Source organism: Lonchura striata, chromosome W (genome assembly GCF_050655825.1).
Source record: "Lonchura striata isolate lonStrDom1 chromosome W, ASM5065582v1, whole genome shotgun sequence".
NCBI lineage: Eukaryota > Metazoa > Chordata > Aves > Passeriformes > Estrildidae > Lonchura > Lonchura striata.
In genome coordinates, this window is record NC_140743.1 from 18,684,158 (window position 1) to 18,704,580 (window position 20,423).

General features: G+C 42.8%; 1 pseudogene; it reads left to right on the forward strand.

Moving 5' to 3' along the window:
- Positions 1–7,931: 7,931 nt before the first annotated feature.
- Positions 7,932–10,375, forward strand: LOC146763128 (uncharacterized; annotated as a pseudogene).
- The last annotated feature ends 10,048 nt before the right edge of the window (positions 10,376–20,423 follow it).

Consider the following 20,423-nt stretch of genomic DNA (forward strand, 5'->3'; position numbering starts at 1 on the left):
GCATTTCACAGCATTGCATTTCATGGAAGCACTGGCATTGTGCCAGTGTCAAACCATGACACTTTTTGGGCTGGTTTTGTAATATGAGGTCTAAATATCGAACAGTAATTTCCTGGGACAGAAGCCAAAAGATTGAATTCTTGAGGTTTGACATCAGCAATTTTAAGATTTTGCATGACTGCAACAGCTTGTGCTCCCGGAATACTTTTTGGATTTATTCTGGCTAGAGTTAAAACTTTGAACTCTGTCATGGAACCCAGTGGAACTCTAATCAAACAAGTACAAAAGGAATTGGATAGTGTATTTAACAACAGGCAGAATGAATCTTGCCCAGTTTGTTTGGCCCAAGTGATCTACATGTTTTTTCTCTTGTCAATGTTAAGCATTCTAAATACCTTAGTTACTAAAACACTACTTAATAGAAACACTCTGCCTCACCACATATTTCCGATGTTCTTGGTTGCCCTGTTTAACAAAAGCGAAATAAACTTAATTCTAAATACAAAATTTAACTTATGATGAACTTAAAGTTATGCTAATGATTATCTTAGTTATTTTCCCTCTTTTTCTTTTGACATTGAAAAACAATAGCAAAAGGAACAGCAGAATCACAGGCCTTACTAAAATCAATCAAAACCTAGTAATTAAATTCCATAACATCACTAAAAACCCACATCTATGAAAAAACTCAAAGTCCATGATCTTCTGTGGATGAAACACAAATCCTTGCACAATCTAAATTTTCTGTGCATCCTCTGCTCTGCTGGTGGAGAGATCAGTGCTTTCTTTCAGTTGATAAGTTCTACATTCTTCTTTGAAATCTATCTAGATTCTGCACCTGTTAAAACATAAACAAACCCAACATCCTCACAGGGACTGGAGGGTTCTCTCTCAATTCTGTTCTCTAAAATTGCATGAAGAAATGGAGATATCAACATCTTTGTTATAAACTTGAGAAAATATTAAGAACAAAACAATGCATGTAGTAAAGAAACTAACAGCAAATAAAAATCAATCAGACAATACACAATCAATATCACATATAAAATCACACAGTTACCAAGCACTACGATATCAAATTGTCATCCCAGAGTCTGCAACAGCTGATAAACATTAAAACAACAGAGATTTGGAGAAATCATGTCTGGATTCATGCTTTTCCAAACTCTCTTTAAAAATAGGTTCAGCTTTCATATATAGTCAAATTGTCAAACCAAAAGGACTTGAATACTTTTTGATGCAGAAAACAACTGGGTCAGTCATTCCTCCAAGTAGAGCCAGAGCTTGGCCAGAGCCCGAACTCTAATTGGAGGATATAATTTAACACATTTTAAAACAAAACTTTTAGAAATAACCGTAATGAGTAAAACACTTATGATTAAAAATTTATTAAACTATTAAATAATATGAAAACTGACTGCAAATATTATAACAATTCCTTAATACCTTAATAATAATTTTTATCACAAAAATTAGACAACTCATATTATATGATTCACTTATCAACAAGAAATGTCTGAAATAGTTTAAGGCAATCTTTTTAAAGCATTCATTTAACATTAATAACAATTACTATTTATCTTACCATTTACAAAACTTGACAATCATCACCATTTATGCTATTAGCTATAAAAACCCAAAACCAAAAATTACAAACTCAATACCAACAATCTATCTAACTGACATTTCTCAAATGCTTTGGTTTCAGAGACATTTTTGGTAGTTAACTCATTACTAATACGTCTATCTTTATACAGTGATTTCTATCTATATCGTATTTGAAATAACATTGATTTTCATAATGTTCCCCCTTCCTTGTATCTTGGACAATGACTCGGTACTGCTACACTTTTTGTTATGTTTTCTGTCTCTTGTAAGAAATTGGAAAAATGCTGTTGAAATTTTTGCTGTAATGTTGCAATCTCGCCATCGGTGGCGCTGCTGCCCTTGGCGTTGTTGCTGCCATGGCAACTAGGACTGGCTGGTGCGGTATAGATGTCTCTGCCGTCCTGACGCCGTGCCGTGTCTAAACTTCCCCCCCCACCCGTGTGGATCTCTGTTGTCTCGCAGCCGAGGCTGCGATCCCCCCCCCCCCCCCCGCGTGGGTGCACGCCGCTGCTGCTGCTGCGTTTTTAGGGAGATAAGGGGGCAGTGCCATTTCGCTCCCGTCTTTGCTCCGTCACCATGGGGATGTGAGACGAGATGCCCCCGCCGTGGTCACACCCCACCTGCCCTGGCTCCAGCGCAGCTGCGTTGCCTGGAAGTCCCTCTCTCCCTTTGCATTATTGCTCGGCAACAAGGAGTCTTCCGTCTCTCGGAAGACATCCCCAGTGCCCCGGGCCTGCCTCAGGCTCGGCGCCGCTTGTCCCCACGCCACCTGGCTCCGTGCCAGCCGCTTCCATGCTCTGCCTGGTCGGCTGCCTAGTACTAGACGCCACAGCCCGCTGCCTTAGTTCTTGCCACCCTGTCTCACTAGTGATGAGGGATGGCTTCTGTAACTTTCCTTTATCTTTTGCCCAGAGAGTCAATTGCTCTAAAATAGGACTATTTTTATATTTTTCCCTCTCTCGGAGAGGATATGTTATAGGAGCCGTGGTGCTGTTTCTCAGACGCTCTCTATATGTTCCCTTTGTCTCTCTTTGCATGTGGCTTACCTTTCCCACCAGTGCGAGGCGCTCCTAGCTTTCTCTCAAGCTAGCAGAGACACTCACTCCAGCCCCCTGCTCCCTTTTGTCCACCCGTGCCGCGCGGGCAGTGTGTGAACCACAGCGTCTTCTGCGTTTGCTCTTTCGTTTCCCGTCGCAAAATAAGCGATTTGGAAATCCGCCTTCCTGTCATGACATGCACGATTTGGAATGTGGACATTTCACTGCTCCGGCATTCCGATCCCCGTTACTTAATAGAAGTAATTTGGGATCTGTTTTTCCCGTCGCTCGTCTTCCCCTCACGTGCTGTGGAAAGCGTCCCTCGTTGTCACAAAGACGATTCAGGAACCATCGGAGTCTTCCAAGTCCCTGTGCAGGTGCCAGAAGAAGCTAGGGACTTCTTATGAGGGAAACTGGACTGGACAAATGTAGGTCAAGCCAATATGGTTAAAGCTACGTTCTTTGTTTATTCTCTAAAAGATGGCACTTTATATATAATTCAAAATAGTTTACAGATTGTGAGCACACTATCATTGGTCAGCAAACATTGTTTACTTTTGCCTTAAGGTGGTTAGAGCATCACACGATAGACTTACACTAGTTCACACTCAGCTCATTACTTTGTGGTCACCTTAACATAATTTCTAACTGCACAACAACTATATTCTTGCTGTGTTAAAGGCTTCCAGGCCCCACCAAGGCTGCTTATTTGAGGCCCAGTCAAAGGAAAGCTCAGTCCTTCACTCCAAATATAAATCAGGTCCTGTCTCTCTCAGAAACCTGATAACATTTAGGTGTTCTGGGATTGCTCTCCCAAATATCTCATTATTTTTAAAAAAACCCCACATACATAGTTTCTATTTTAACTACAAAACTACATTTATCATTCTATTAAAATATTAATACAGCACTTCTAATCAATATAACATAATACATATAGTATTCAATATTATAATTGCAAAAAGCCAATAATAAAATATGCATTTTTCACAATCCCTCCTCTAATTCTTTATAAATCATTTGGCTTGAGCAATATTTCTTATCCACTTGCATTCTTTGGACTATGTTGGTAATCAAATAAAACATGGGATTAAACAAGGAAGAAACGTCAAAATAGATGCAACACATAAAAGGAAGAACCCTAATTTCTTCCACCATTCCATCCTCAATACATTACCCCATCAGTTAGCATTTAACATTGTTTTCCCACTTTTGGACCAGTATCTGGGTTATTTCTTCCTGATATTCTTTGTTTTTTCTAGGATGACCTCCCCATTGTCACCTATTTTCAACAATCTGATATATTAAACTTTCCACAAACACCCCCTTCTTTAGCCAATAAATAGTCTAAAGCCAATCTACTCTAATACACTAGAGTTTTTGTTTAGCTTTGCTGATTCTATATTAATTGCAATGCCTGAGCAGCTTTGTTTGTTATCTCCTCTGTAACTGCTTGGAGTCTTTTGATACGATTGAATGTATAATTTGGGGTAAATAAAGGGCTAGACTGCTGTGCTGGTTTCACCTTTTTGTTTACTAATTGCCTTTTTAATGAATCTTGGACTATATCTCTGAGATTAAATGTAAAACAAATCTATCTCTCTCCTTTTGGAAATGCAATGCCCCATCTATTACCACTTTTCCCTAAGCTCCTTGTAATCTGTGAGAACCCCAGCCTTGCTCTGGGGTCTCATAAGGTGGTGAAATTCCTCCTCCAACCCGTGCTTCCAAAGAAAAACTCCGCAGGCTTTTGCTGTTCAGTCTCAAGGCAGTTTATTGTTAGTTATCTAAAAGATTGTCTTCTCGGGCTGCGGCTGTTTGGCCAGCGGCCTGGGTAGAGGCTCACACACACACTGACATCCTCTCTATCTGCTGTCTTCTTTGTCTCTCCCCCCGCCCAGGGCTGCTGCTATCTTTTATATGATATATTACGTATTACATGTTTATAGTTTTCCCCCAATACCTACTACCTATATTACAAAGTGATTTTCTACACTAAACCAATCTGTGAGTGCCAATATCACCAAGAACATGGAGGTAAGGAAGGAGGAAGAGGAAGAACAGGATCAGCCCACTTTCCTCCATCTTAGAACTTCTGACCCCTATGTACAAAGTAAAAACCCCGCTGTACAAGTGCTAAAACCCCCGTGTACAATACTAAAAAAATTTCTCCTCTACTTTGTAATTACTTTTACTATACTATCTAACCCTTTGTGACTGCTTGTTCCACCTCCAAAGTTGGTAACTCATTCCATGGCTCAAACTCAAAATCACAGCTGTTTCCAGCTGCCTGCCAGGGTCTAAAATGATTCTGACCAAGGCCTGGAACCTCTAAAAATGTCTGAAGGACATTTTGAGTTCCCACATCTCCCCTCTCTGTTTGAACTAGAAACGCCTGCTTTGCCATGTTGTTCAAGGCTCTTTGAATGCACATGAAAATGCATGGCAGAACAAGTAGAACTACAGACCCTATAAGAATATAAACCACTATTTTTTAAAAAAGTTTTTTCCACAAAGGTGAAAGATCAAAAAAGCCAATTAAATCATCTCACCTGAATCCTGTAACTTTCTTTTTTCTCAATTTGCTGATACTACTTTGCATCTGTTTCATATTTTCATGAATAGATTTTGAATGATCAAACAAGTTAATGCAGCACATCCCCTCAAATTTTTCACATCTGTGCCCATGTGACAGCAGCAAATAATCAACTGCCGCCCTGTTCTGAAGCATTGCTTGTCTTGCACTGCTGATATCTGTTAACATGTCACTCAGTGCAGACGAAATGGCATGACTGTGTTTGCTCAATCCAGCATGCTATGTGGTCCAATTGTGTCAAGGCCACCCCTAACGCTGTTTGGGGTGAGAAAATTGCTACTGCAATTCTCCGAGCCTTGTCCCAAGTAGAAACATCATCATCACAATTTGGCTATATTGTTTAAAGAATCTTTTTTCTTTCCTGTGTGCCTGCTCCTTTAAAGTTCTCAAATCAAGTGTTATCAATGAAAGTTCCTTAATGCTGCATGGACTGCCCTTGACTTTTGCAGGGATAGCAGGCCAAACTCTGTCCCCACAAATCAAAAAACACTGCCTTTGGTAAATTGGCTGGGTGTTGAAGGGATAGTTTGCTCGTCATTTTGGTGTAACTGCACCAGGATGACACATTTCTATAAAATGACTGATTTGGAATGATATCTACTATATGATTATCTGTCTTTGTCACTCTCAATGGATTAAATTTGATACCAAATTCCATTTTTGTCGATCCTAAAAATGTCCAACTCTGGAGGTTCAAAGTGAGCCACTAGAAGGAACTGTGTCCAAACATGCCATCCTTCCACAGGATCCGAAAAAGACTTCAGAAACTTTTGGAGGGATGTCTCTTGGAATTGGTCATTCCTTCACTGGCACACCTACCAAACATGTTGAAAATTGTTTCCTCAGTTCTGAATGGGTCAGGCAAATGCTGTCCAGACCCGCTGCTTTTGCCAAAGTCTCCCACACATTTTCCCTTGGTTGTTTCATGGGAAAGCCTGTCCCATTGCCAAGGGAACAAGCAAGGGAATGAAGCACATGAACACTATCTGTCTGAACCCCATGTCCATGTCCCCAACCTCTGCGAGAAACCCCACAATGCAGCAACACCCAAACAACACTTGATTCCCCAGAAAAACCCCAAGTCTCTGAGTTGCCAATCGTTGTCCGATGAGATGTCTGCAGCGTTGCTGTCCACATTCGTCTGCATGCTTGCTTCTCTGCTTCTCAGGTCCACGTTCACTGGCATCTGCACCTGATAAGGTTTCACGTGCTTTGCCGACACCCACTTCGGTCCTCGTTCTATAGAAACACAAACGAAACCCTTGCCCCACGCTATTAATGTAAATGGATTTTCAATTTGTCCTGATTCCGGATCTCTGATCCTCTGTATGTTATGATCCAAAAATTGCTCCTTGAAATGTGTGAACCGATACATAAATGTGAAAATATATCAACTGAAACACAAATGTTTTCAAGCCTCTGAAAAAAATGCATATTTTGTGACATTAGTTTGCCACAGCTGAAGACTTTTTCAAACCTCTCGAATTGGTCACTCCTGTAATTACAGGATGCTGTACAAACTGACACTGACAAGCACTGATGATTTCCTTTGCCTGACCTTTAGAAAGCGAAAGGATTCCATCAATGTTTGTATATTTTTGTGAAAAAATGCATGACTCGATTTTTCTTTCTCAAAAATGTCTGGCAGTGTTTGTGAGATGGGCACTGTGAATCTGTCTACATGAACATTCACTTTTACTAAAAACCTCGGAAATGAAGAATGCATTCTGATGTGTATAAAAAAATATTTATGTTCTCTGTCTTTTAGGATTATTTTCATGCATAATAGATATGAATATAAAACTTCATTGTCCGTATGTTTTAAGTGATTCCTCTAATTGTTTGACCACATTTGCAATATACACTTGTCTTGGTTTGACAAGACAGGAGTCTGTGAAGGAGGGCAAAAGCCTCCTGTGCAATGGAGAAGGTAAACCCCCTCCCTCCGAATTACCAGGATTTTTAAATTAAAAGGCTCTCAGGCAAAGATATGGGAATGGGAGTAACAATTCTTTACTAGGAGAAAACTAGATAACAATTTAAAAAGGCAAATGCAATTGGTACAAACAAAACTAGTGATAAAATCCACAACCTGACACCCTGAGGAGTCGGGGTGTTGGTAGCAGTCCAGTTGAAATGACAGCTGCTCCTCTTGCAGTGGCTGATGAATTGCAGCTGAAGTGGTGATCTTTAGAAGGGTATAGTTTTCTCTGAAGATCTGGTGGCAGTTGGGCCAGTCTTCCTCTGCGCCGGGGCCACCTCCGAGCTCCGCCGCCACCGCCTCACCGCGCTCCGGGCGTTTCTCTGGGATTCCCGCCGAAGGAGCCGCTTCTCTGGGAAATCCCGCCGAAGGAGCTGCTTCTCTGGGAATCCCGCAAAGAGAGAGAGCTGCTCTGTCTCCCAAAAGGTACCCCTTTAAACAATAAAAGAGTGTTTGGCTTCCCCCTCTGGGTGGAGCATCTCACAATGGGATGGTGTTACGTTACCAGGCCTGCAGTGAGTCAGTCAATGGCCCATTAACAGACGATTACCTCTTCGGAGCAAACCATTGTTCTTGGAAGAGATAACAAACCTGCCCAACCTCCAACAGATGGCAAATAGAATACAAGCTTATCTTATAAACCAGGACAGTCAGCAGCTTGAAAAGCTGGATTTTGCACTAAAAGCTGGATTTTGTGCTTGAATGCGGGATGGGGAATGCCGCATCAGTGGCGGAGAAGGCTACAATTGAGACGCTTCTCCGATTGGCACAATGGGCAGGGGAATAGATCAACTGCTCCTTGCTAACAGACTTATTGCTCTGGGCAAGATGCCGTGGCTTATTAACTGTGTCTGCTCATGTCTTCCGTGAAGACACCTGGAAGAAAGTGGGGGAAGAGTTGTGGGAACCGGTTCAATCCGAGAGTAAGGCAGAAAAATCATCTATCTATGGACAAGTGCATATGTTAATAGAAAGAATGGGAGCTGAAGCTGAAATAGAGGTAGCGGCACGATCCATAGTTGCAGCCGCAGATGAGCATATCGCGGCAGCAGGGGTAGTCTCGGTGCTCAGAGAACGAGGCCCTTATGATGATCTAATTCCCCCATGGGATGGGAAAGAAGTGAAGTCAGCTGATGCTGTACCATCAGCTCCTCCTATGGAGGTTGACCCAGCTTCTGTACCCCTACCCGAAGATCAGCCAGGGGACCAGCTACAGACTTTACTTAAGCAACAGGCTGAGATGATGACTGATCTATTGCAATAAATGAAACTATTAGATAAAGGTTCCAAAGCGGCTTATGTTAAAGACGCATACAAAAAGGCACATTCAGCTATAGCTGATGGGTTGCAGAATATCGAGCAACAACTGGCTTCTGTCAAAACACCCACACTAACTTTTCAGTCACAAAGAAGGAAAGGAAAGACTGACTGGGTGATAAATATGGTAAAGGAAGGAGAATGGTAGATTGAAACAGCTAACCAATTTATTCAGTCTGAATTCGGTCCTGAAGGGCGCTTGTCGCCTCAGCAATTAATGGACATTGCTGAATTTCGCCGCAAAAATCATAGTGCTAAAGGATACCAAGTAGCTCAGGTTGAAGGACTGGCAGAGAGATTCAGTAAATGGTTGAAGGGAGAACAAGGACAGCAGGAAAGTAAAAAGCACGAAGAAAAGAGAGATGATATACCTCGGGATCCAAGCTTTGACATGAATAAAAGATGGAAAGGAGTTATAACAAATGCTGAAATGACAGGGGACTTTATCTTTACTGTGGCACCAGTTGTTAGGGATATAAATGGGGACTATTGGCAATAATTGGACTGGACTTTTGTGTCTAGAATTCAGAAGGCTGTTATGGACTACGGAATCGATAATCTTTTAGTAAGAAGACAGGTGGAAGATGTGATAAAACATCAGGAACTGGTACCAGCTGACATTAAGACTTTGAACTTTTGCTGGGACCAACCAGTTACATGTTGTACCTGAATAAGTGGCAAGAACGCCTGGAAGCAAAGCAGATGGACAATATGCATTTGCCACAAGGTGATCCATTACGGTTTGCCACTATAGATCAGCTCATGGGACAAGGCCAGTACATAGACCCTCAGCGACAAGCCGCTCTTGGGTCACGATTGCTCGCTCAGAGTAAAGCTGCAGCTTTAGAAGCTTTTGCTCTATTACCTCAAGTGGGGCGACCTAAACAACCATACTTGCACATTCGTCAGAAGGATAATGAGCCTTTCCTAGCCTTTGTCGATCGAATAAAGGAAGGAGTGGAAATCGCTCCTGATATACCATTTAATATGAAAGATACTCTAGTTAAAGAAATAGCTGTTCAGAATACCAATGACAATTCTAGGCGCCTCATCGCTACATTACCTACAGGTGCTGATTTAGTCCAGATTATCGATCGTTGTTCTTGAGCCTCTCTGGAAAAGGAAAAGGCAAAAATACATGCTTCTGCCTTAGCAGTAGCTCTTACTCAGGCACAAAATCAAGGAAAAGGGGATAAAGGAGGCCAGTGCTTCAATTGTGGGCAACAGGGACACTTTCGAAAGAACTGCCCTGTAAAAGGACAAAAGACTCAATCATCTCCTTTAGGTACAGCCATTCCCTTCACAGGAACTTGCCGAAAATGTGATAAGTTTGGACATAGAGCCAATGATTGTCGATCCAGGTTCAAAAAGGATGGAACCCCACTCGTAAGCACTCCTATGCAGGGAAACAAGGAGCTGCGGGGGGAGCGCAGCGACAATAAACAACTCCCCAATAACCGTGGCTGCCTTGACGACCTTCAACCAGCCACCCGAGGAAGCGCAGGACTTGATCTGGTAACAGCGGAAACTACAAAAATAGAAGGCACAGGTGTGACCTTAGTACCTTCAACAACAAAAGGCCCTTTAGGTCATGGACTATCAGCATTACTACTAGGACGTTCTTCAGCTACCAGACAAGGAATTTATGTCCAACCAGGCCTTATTGATAGCGACTATACTGGTTTCATTCTGATCATGGTTCAAGTATTGAGCCCTCCTGTAATTATTCCAAAGGGAAGTAAGATTGCTCAACTGATTCCATTCCATAGTCAAAACCTCATCAGAATGACTCCAAGGAATAGGGTGACCAAGATTTTGGGAGCACAGGCCCTTTAGTAGCATTCACAGAAATGCTGACTTCTGAGAAGCCACTTTGACAGGTGATGATCAAAATGTCCAGTGAGCAAGTAACAAGCAGTATGGAGACCCTACATGCACACATGATGATGGACACTGGTTCAGACATTACTATTGTCCCACATACTGCCTGGCCAGCAGATTGGCTCACAGAAACTCTTTCAGAAAAAGTATTGGGGATAGCAGGGTGCACTTCCACCTCTCAAAGTGTGTATGTTGTTCAAATTGAAGACCAGGAAGGTAACATGGCAATGGTAAGACCATATGTCATGAAAACGCCACTATGGATTCTAGGCCGAGATGTTCTCAGTCAGTAGTGCATGTCGCTCACATCACAACATTTTTAGTTGTGGCCGCTGGGCAGAACGATGCTCGCCCCACTATTTGCCTGGGATGGAAGACTGATGAACCAGTGTGGGTGGCTCAGTGGCCGCTGTCAAATGAGAAATTAGAGCATCTTTATCATCTTGTGGAGGAACAAGTAAAGCTAGGACACTTGCAGGAGTCACATAGCCCCTGGAACACTCCGGTTTTTGTTATACAGAAGAAGTCAGGGAAGTGGCTTTTTTTGCATGACTTACGAGCAGTAAATGAACAAATGATTCCATTAGGAGCGTTGCAATCAGGACTGCCATCCCCAGGAGGATTACCACGAGACTGGCATTTATTCATCATAGACATAAAAGACTGCTTTTTCAGCATCCCGTTACACCCGGATGATACCAAAAGATTTGCTTTTAGCCTTCCTACACCAAATAACATGGCTCCAATGAAAAGGTATGAATGGGTCGTGCTGCCACAGGGCATGCATAATAGCCTTACGATCTGTCAATGGTTCATCAATCAAGCTCTCGAAAAATGGCGATTAAACAATCCTGTGTACCTTACATTGCATTACATGGACGATATTCTAATTGCTTCTTCTACCAAACTGCCTCCGAGCAAGGAGAAGGAACTTATGAATGTACTCAGTGATTGGGGCCTAAGAGTGGCTGAAGAAAAAATACAAAGGACAGATCCATGGTCTTACCTCGGTTTTGAAGTGTCTCTTAAGCGCTTCCGTCCACAAAAGGTTCAGTCACACACTTCTATAAGTACTGTGAATGATGTTCAGAAACTATTGGGAGATTTTTCAGTGCATAAGAGTCTGGGCCGGCATCACTAACAAAGAATTGGAACCTATTTGCCAATTACTGGAGGGTTTGATCTCTATCACGGACAGATGATCCTGTACACCGGATTGTAAAGCAGCAATAGAGAAAATCAATGTAAAATTGGGACTTATGCAGGTATACCACCTTGATCCTGCCTTTCCAATTAACATTTATGTTTTACATGCTGCTGAAGAAATAACTGCTGTTATAGGCCAAGAACCTTCTTGTAATGAATTTTACTTGTTGGAGTGGATTTTTTCTTCCTGCCAACCATCTAGCACAATTTTGAGTCACATTGATGCTCTTGGATCATTGATTCTTAAAGCACGGCAGAGAATCCGTCTAGTTTTTGCTGTAGAACCTGGTTCTGTGATTATGCCTTTTAAGTTGTGCTCCATAATAGAAGAATGGCAATCTGCTTCATATGTATTTGCTACTGCTGTCCTAGGTTTGGCTATTGATAATCATTACCCTCGATATCCTATATTTGCTACTAATCTGTACTTTAAGGAGGCTCCATTAAGACAAGCACACCCCTTGGAGAATGCTCCTACTGTCTTTACGGATGCCAGTGGGAAGACACATAAATATGGGTATGCTGTCTGGATGGGAACTGATTGGAATACTCAGATTTTTACAGAAGAAAAAGGCTCTGTTCAGGTGTTAGAACTGAAAGCAGTAGTAGTAGTTTTTGAGCGCTTCTCTTCAATACCTCTGAACATTGTCACTGATTCAATGTCTGTTGCATCCATCTTGCAGAGGATTGAAGATGCCTTTCTGCGAAAAACAACAAATATTATTATAAATTGTTTGCTCACGAGATTGTTGAACTGTATAAACCTTTGACAGTTTCCTTATTTTTCGACTCATATACGAAGTCATTCCGATTCCCCGGGATTCTTAGCTACCGGGAATAGCATTATTGATTCTGCTGTTTCTGCCTCTGGCCTTACGCTGAACAGCTGGGATCAGGCTGTTCGTTCTCATTCGTTTTTCCATCAGTCCGCCCTCAGTCTACAAAAGGAATTTGATATCTCAAGAACAGAAGCTCGACAGATCATTGCTGCTTGTCCAGACTGTGCGCGATTGAATCCCTTACAAAGTGTTGGGGCTAACCCTAGGGGTTTAGGCCCCCAGACTTTGTACCAGTCAGATGTTACCATCATTACAGAATTTGGATGTCTGAATCATGTCCACGTTACGACGGATACCTCAAGCAAGGCTGTATGGGCCACTGCTCTGAGAAATTCCTCATTGAAGGCTATGTGCCATCACTGGATTGAAGCTTTTTCTGTTTTAGGGTTGCCTAAAAGAATAAAAACTGACAATGGGTCAAATTACACTAGCAACTATAGCCAGAAGTTCTTCCATCATTGGAGCATAGAGCATGTGACTGGGGTGGCTTACAATAGCACTGAACAGGCTATTGTTGAACAAAAAACACCAAGATCTTAAACGTTTTATTCGACTTTTGAAAAAAGAGGGGGAGATATCCCTCACACCTACTGAAGTTTTACATAAGGCACTATACGTTTTAAATTGGAAACTGTATGTACAAGCAGATGATACTAGACAATATGTGAGACCAAAAGACTTACACTTCAGCTCATCAAAGCCTCTATTAGAAGCGGAGGTCCTGGTATCAGCATGGAACCCTCAGCGGTCCACATGGGAGGGTCCAAAAAGATTGTTAACATGGGGTTGGGGATATGCTTGTATCATTACAGACTCAAGAACAGTGTGGGTCCCAGCGAAGTGGGTGCGGCCTTGACTCAAACATCCTGATGCAGGCAATGTCACCACAGAACAGACAAAAGTTGAGGTGGCTGACGCGTCTTAGATGGATTAAAGTACTACTGGAATACTAGCTACAGCAGGATCTACCAGATATCCCCAGTCCTCACGCGGTCCAGAGAATAATCAATAGACTTTTAGACAAAAAGATTAAACAGACCTTGAATCCTGGGTGCGGGTGTCGCAACTGGATTGTGGGTGAAATTTGATGCGAGGGTTGCGGGGGTATTTTTCAAAGTGCATTTATAAGTATTTGCTTTTTAGGTTGCTCTGATTGTAGTGTTTTTCATAGACTAGGCTATTTAGATATTTTAAGGGATTGGTTGCATAACCCAGACTTAACTCGAAATCAAGCATTACAGTTAATTGAATCCATAGACAAACGACGATTGGCTCAGTGAGTAGTTGATTTAACCAGATTAAAGCATTTGGCATATTTAGTTAGAAATAGTACAGTAAGAAGAACGATTTATTTGAATCCTTGTAGTCAGCATGGACATGGCTCTGATTCTTAGCTTATCCTTTTTGTTGTATTTTGGTGCACGGGGAGAGGATGAGAATTTTTGGATTAATTGGGCAAACAAAACAGGCAACCAAGCCTTTTGTCTTCATCTCTCTGCTGCCACTGACCCTTTTCGTACATGCCTTATAGGAATCCCTGGGTTTGAGGAGAACCAGTTTCATGATTTCACCACACAGAACTGTACTGAAGCAACTAATGGCAGTCACTGTATGGATCTATTAATAAATTCCATAAATAAAAGCTTACCTTGGGATCCTCAGGAGTTTAACCTCCTTGGCAGTAGACAAACCAACAAAAGAGGATGCATAAATTTTGGGCATTGGAATATACCTGACGAGAAACAAGTCTGGTTGACCCCTAAGAAAAGTCCATTTTGGAATATAACTTTTCAATGTGATGAACGAGCATATGGATGGGAATCAGGCCAAACCCCGATTAAAATAAAGAAACCACTTGCTCTACCTAGAGGTACATATTTAATTTGCAGTGATCGAGCTTGGCAGGCAATCCCTCGTAATGCATATGGTGGGCCTTGCTATTTAGGCTCACTTACCTTACTTACTCCAAACATAACTTTCCTTCAATCTCTAAATCATTCCCATCGCAAAAAAAGAAGCATTGATAACCTAAACCCTGACTGTCAAGACGAGATATAATTCTGGAGTGTCACTGCCCAATTTTTTGGATCCCTGATACCTGCCATTGGAACTGCAGAATCTCTAAAAGAAATACAACGATTAGCATGTTGGACTGCCAAACAAGCTAATGTGACTACCATGATAATTAGTCAAATGGCCCAAGATACGAACAGTCTTAGACAGGCCATCCTTCAAATCAGAGCTGCCATTGATTTCCTTTTGTTAGCCCAAGGAAAGGGCTGTGAGGATTTCAATGGAATGTGTTGTTTTTGTCAGATCACAGTGATTCTATTCATAAACAGTTGCAATGGTTACAAGATCATACAAAAAAGATTACTGTCGGACACAATCCTTTTGATGATTGGCTTATGTCTTGGGGCATTTCTGCATGGATAAAGGAAATCATAAAAACCTGCTTGGTAGTTGTTTTAATAATCATAATTGTATTGGTTATGGGACCGTGTATCCTACAATGTTTGTCAGGACAGATACATAAAATGACAGATGCTGTCTTTGAAAAAAGAGGGGGAGATGTTGGGGGATTAATGGGGGCTATTACAATGCAGCCCACTTATAGATGATTTCCCTGAAACAAAGAGTTAAGATTAGTCTGTCCTCGGCGTGAGAGCTAGATAGTAGACAGAGTCTCAAAGGATATGCTTCCTGGTAAACAGAGTCTTAAAGGATATGCTTCCTGGTAAACAGTCATAAAGGATATGTTTCCTGGTTAGGAACAAAGGCTATGGACACCTGGCGATGAGGTGATCAGGAAATTATATGATATATTTAGTTTTAAGGTATATAATCAATCACTATATGCTTATGATGTAACCGCAAGGCAGGAAACCAATGAGAACAATGCTTATTGCTTGGGGCTGAGGGTAGAAACTGTATAAAAGCTGAAGCTGAAAACGAATAAACCGAGCTCTGGTTCCTATTCATAATGAATAGTTGTCCGAGTCTCCATTCTTTTCCGGCATTCAGGCAGCGGCAAGCATCAAGGGGTGGCTATATATGAGGGAGTGGGGTTGTTGGAGGGGGTAAAAATTACATGGAGATTCCCTGAGGAGATAGAGGAGAAGTGGGGTCATTGGAGGGGATAAACGTAGGTTTTGAGAAGCAGGAGGCTGGGTGTTAAGTGGGGGGGGGTTGCTTGATAGTTTGGAGGAAAAGTTGGTGGGGCAACATACTCAAGGGGATCCCACCTCTTATGAAAAACACCCTTGTTTTCTTTATCCTTTTCCTCTGATTTCTGCTCTTTATAATTTTTTAGTTTGTATACCTTAGAATCTCCTTCTAAGAATTTGACCCAGCAAATAACATACTCTACTTTTTCTAAATTAGGGTTTTCTTGGTTACATATTTGCTGATATAATAAATTACATAACCACTTATCTCTGCTTCCATACCAGGGCCACTTTAAGGACTTTTGTTGTAATTTCCTCTTTGGCCAAGGTTCCACACAATAATAAATCATCCTTACTTGATCTAACTTTTTAGTTGTTTCCCACTTATTCCAGTCATCCAGTATATCACCCAGGGAATTTCAAGGAGGAATATTCTTATTCTTTTTCCTTGGTTGCCCTCCTCGTCTACTGTGGGTCTGACCCATAGTGACTTTTACTTACTATAAGCTTTCAGGCTGGTAAAAGCTGCTTACTGTTACCAGCCCCTTTAAAAGTTCTGGTTGACTCTCTTTTTCTTTTAATGTAAGAGAGAGAAGATCTTCTAATCTCTTTCTGTTTATACAGAAAGGTCTCCTTGTAGCAATCAACTTTGGTGCCCCTGGGCACTCTTATCTGGCAGTCTTATCTAAGGAACACTTACTCTTTGTCACTCGCACACACACATTCATTCACACCCTCAGGCCTATTTATTCATGCTTCTCAACTTCTGCTTAGCCAAGTTTTTGGTTCTTGGTTCCTCACCCGCACATATGTAAGGTACCTTTTTTGACACCTCAGAACCTTAAGTACTGATACCCCTAAGTTTCCCGACTGACCTAGGTTCAGCACCCTGGAATTTCCCTTTTATTTTATTGAACAGAGAAAGGAAACATTAGCAAACCTCTTAGACTTACACAAAGCGGATCCCTGTTGCCAGAGGATCACTGGTCCGTGTAGGCCCCCACCCTGACCCCTTCCACCTCCCCCAAGGTTTGGCTATCCCTCTTCCCTAGAAATAGCCTCAGAGTCAGGGGTTAGGACCTCCACACCTTGCCAAAGCTGGACTTCGCACCCCCCCACCACCACCCATATCCTTCAGGGAATGGGCCACACAACTACCCTTTGCAGCCATGGTGCTAAAAGGTCCTAAAATACTGTAGTCCCCTTCACCTTGGGGTCGACCTCACCAGGATTCAGTACTGTCAGGCCTCCAGGAAGGGCCCTGAATCTGGTCGCCTCTGGTGTCAGTTCACCTGTGAGGCTGTCTGCGTGTCTCTCAAAACCCTACGCCACAGCTCCCCACACGCCCGGGAAGCTGAAGTTGATTTACGCGTGACTCAGTCTCTTTCACCATGGCTCCACATCCACCTAGAGAACAATGGCTTGTTTGTGGGTAACTTACACCTTTTTGCCACAGACCCCACCAACCCAGGGAACAGTGGCGTGTCAGGCTTTAACGGGGCCTGCACGGCTGCCAGAAGAAGGAGGGTTAGGGGGGATGCCTCACTCGTTCTTCCCTCTTGCGCTTCCCTTCATTCCCACATGGTCTCCTCGCAAAAAGCCAGACCCGCGGGGATAGGAGTTTCTCACTCACTTCAGGGCTCTGAGCTGCTTGAGTTGCTGGCGCCAAAATTTGTCTTGGTTTGACAAGACAGGAATCTGTGAAGGAGGGCAAAAGCCTCCTGTGCAATGGAGAAGGTAAACCCCCTCCCTCCGAATTACCAGGATTTTTAAATTAAAAGGCTCTCAGGCAAAGATATGGGAATGGGAGTAACAATTCTTTACTAGGAGAAAACTAGATAACAATTTAAAAAGGCAAATGCAATTGGTACAAACAAAACTAGTGATAAAGTCCACAACCTGACACCCTGAGGAGTCGGGGTGTTGGTAGCAGTCCAGTTGAAATGACAGCTGCTCCTCTTGCAGTGGCTGATGAATTGCAGCTGAAGTGGTGATCTTTAGAAGGGTATAGTTTTCTCTGAAGATTTGGTGGCAGTTGGGCCGGTCTTCCTCTGCGCCGGGGCCGCCTCCGAGCTCCGCCGCCGCCGCCTCACCGCGCTCCGGGCGTTTCTCTGGGAGTCCCGCCGAAGGAGCTGCTTCTCTGGGAATCCCGCAAAGAGAGAGAGCTGCTCTGTCTCCCAAAAGGTACCCCTTTAAACAATAAAAGAGTGTTTGGCTTCCCCCTCTGGGTGGAGCATCTCACAATGGGATGGTGTTACGTTACCAGGCCTGCAGTGAGTCAGTCAATGGCCCATTAACAGACGATTACCTCTTCGGAGCAAACCATTGTTCTTGGAAGAGATAACAAACCTGCCCAACCTCCAACAGATGGCAAATAGAATACAAGCTTATCTTACAAACCAGGACAGTTGAGCACTGACCAAGTGCCAGCCCACTCACTAGAATTATTTACTAATTTTCTGCTGTGAGATAAGGATTAGGAGAAGGGCAAAAGCAGGCTCAAAACTTTAAAGAGTATAAAGAAAACTTTATTAACAGAACTAAAAGAAGAATAATAAGAATCAGAATAAACCTTCAGAACTCTTCTCCTCCCCAAAAAATCTTCTTTCCTTTCCGACTGAAAATGTAAAGAGAAAAAATTTGGTCTTTTCAGCCAGTTTACCACTTCTAGAATAGTCTTTCTTAGTTTGCTTAGGAAGAGGAGTCTCTCCTGCAATGCCATGGAAACGTTTCCACAAGAAACAGTTCTCTAATGGTTTTAATTTTCATGAATAGCAGCCATCCGGAAATCTGCAATCCTGAAGTCCCTCCCATGGTTTGGTACTCTTCCCACAATTACCACCATGGGTCATTTCAGTTTATTGGGGTGCAATTTTAAGGATGAGCTGTTCTAATGTAGAAACAAAAGTTCTTTTATCTCTGGGAACAGAGGTTTTTTCCTCCCATCCCTTGGGCCAGGTTTCTCATCTGATCTCATCATCTCATCTCATCTCATCTCATCTCATCTCATCATCATCTCATCTCATCTCATCTCATCTCATCTCATCTCATCTCATCATCTCTTCTCTCTCCTCTCTCTGTTCAAGTGTCTCATTAGATCACATCTACTTCAACATCTGCTTGCTTCAACACAGATGCCTCTGCTCACAGCTGTGGTTAGAACACTACACCCCACCCAATGCATTCCATGAGTTACAGGGGGGAAAAAAAGAGTCTGATGTATCAATTATATCTTCACCATAGCCTTACAAGAGAATTTCAGCCCAAGACTAAGGCATCTCCTCATTCTCCTCCCATCTGGGATTTGACTCCTTCCTCACTGACCTTGGTGCCTCCATGTTGTTTTCTTTACATGTCTTCACCCTTTCCTTTTTCTCTCACTTGAGAGAGGATTGATGTCTGCAAGTTTTATCTGTACACTGAAAGAGTTAATATCTCACCTGGGCCTGTGGATGATCATGTGATCTCTGCCGGGTGACATGGCTGTTTTCTGGCCGCTGCCATGGTCAATTCCAGTTGCAGGGCTGCTTTATGTGCAGGGCTGGAGGGCCGCCTCTGTTCTCAGCTGCATGATTTTTCCACAGCACCAGCAGGATGGCTCAGTGGCTCACGGCTGGAGCAGAGCCTGGCTCAGCTCTGCCCTCAGCAGAGCCAGAGCTCTCCTGGCCCACCAGCCCTAGTTGGAACTCAGCGGCGCCAGAATCTAAGCCTAGACGCACTGCAGGCCGAGCCAGCTGGGCCGTGTGGCAGAGCCAGCGCTGTAGCAGAGCAAAACATCCTGTCTACTGGATGCCATATCAGGTGAAAAAAATCTGTGGCCTGCACTCTGCTGCTAAAGGGATGGAGAAAAACATGTTAGCAATGTCGATGGTGATGCCACTTTGCTGCCTTGGACTTCAGATCATACTGAAGTTTCAACATGTCCAGCACAGAAGCACTCAGTGATGGTGAGAAGCTAGGGACTTCTTATAATATGAGGGAAACTGGACTGGACAAACGCAGGTCAAGCCAATATGGTTAAAGCTATGTTCCCCATTTATTGTCTAAAAGATGGCAGTTTTTATACACTTCAATATAGTTTACAGATTGTGAACATGCTATCATTGGTCAGCAAACATTGTTTGTCCCTGTCTCAAGGTGGCAAGAGTTTCACGCTGCAGTTCTACACTAATTCACACCCAGAAAGCCTATTAACACTGTGGTTACCTTAAAGTAATTTCTAACTGCGCAACAACTAGTTACTTACTACGCAAAAGGCTTCACAGGCCCCACCAAGGCCGCTAATCTGAGGCCCAGCCAGAGGGTAGCTCAATCCTTACTCCAAATACAAATCTGGTCCTCTGTCCCTCAGAAATCCTACAACAATTCCCTCTTTTCCTTTTTGAGCTACCCAGATCGACTTGAAGGCATGGTTGTTGGGGGCCACGCCTGGGCTATGGGACAAGTTTATAATAAACTATGAAGAACGACCTTCCCTTGACCCTGAAATGTGGAACATGAAAAAGGGAAGCTGGCTATATGTTGAGACAAAAACAGGATGTATAAAACCCGCAGAACGCTTTGCATTGCCAAAATAATGCACCAATTATAAGTTAGATAAGCCGCATGCATGCCTCGTGCACAAAGCGGGCCATCCAATCATATTATGCATGATCGCGTGTAAGGAAGTAAAATACTGTATAAATAAACGTGTGTAGCAGCTAATAAACGGAGCTTGTTTAGAAACCTACATCGTATCGGTGTGTGCTCCCTTCACCTGGCCGCGACATTCTGGTGAGCCCGACGTGATCC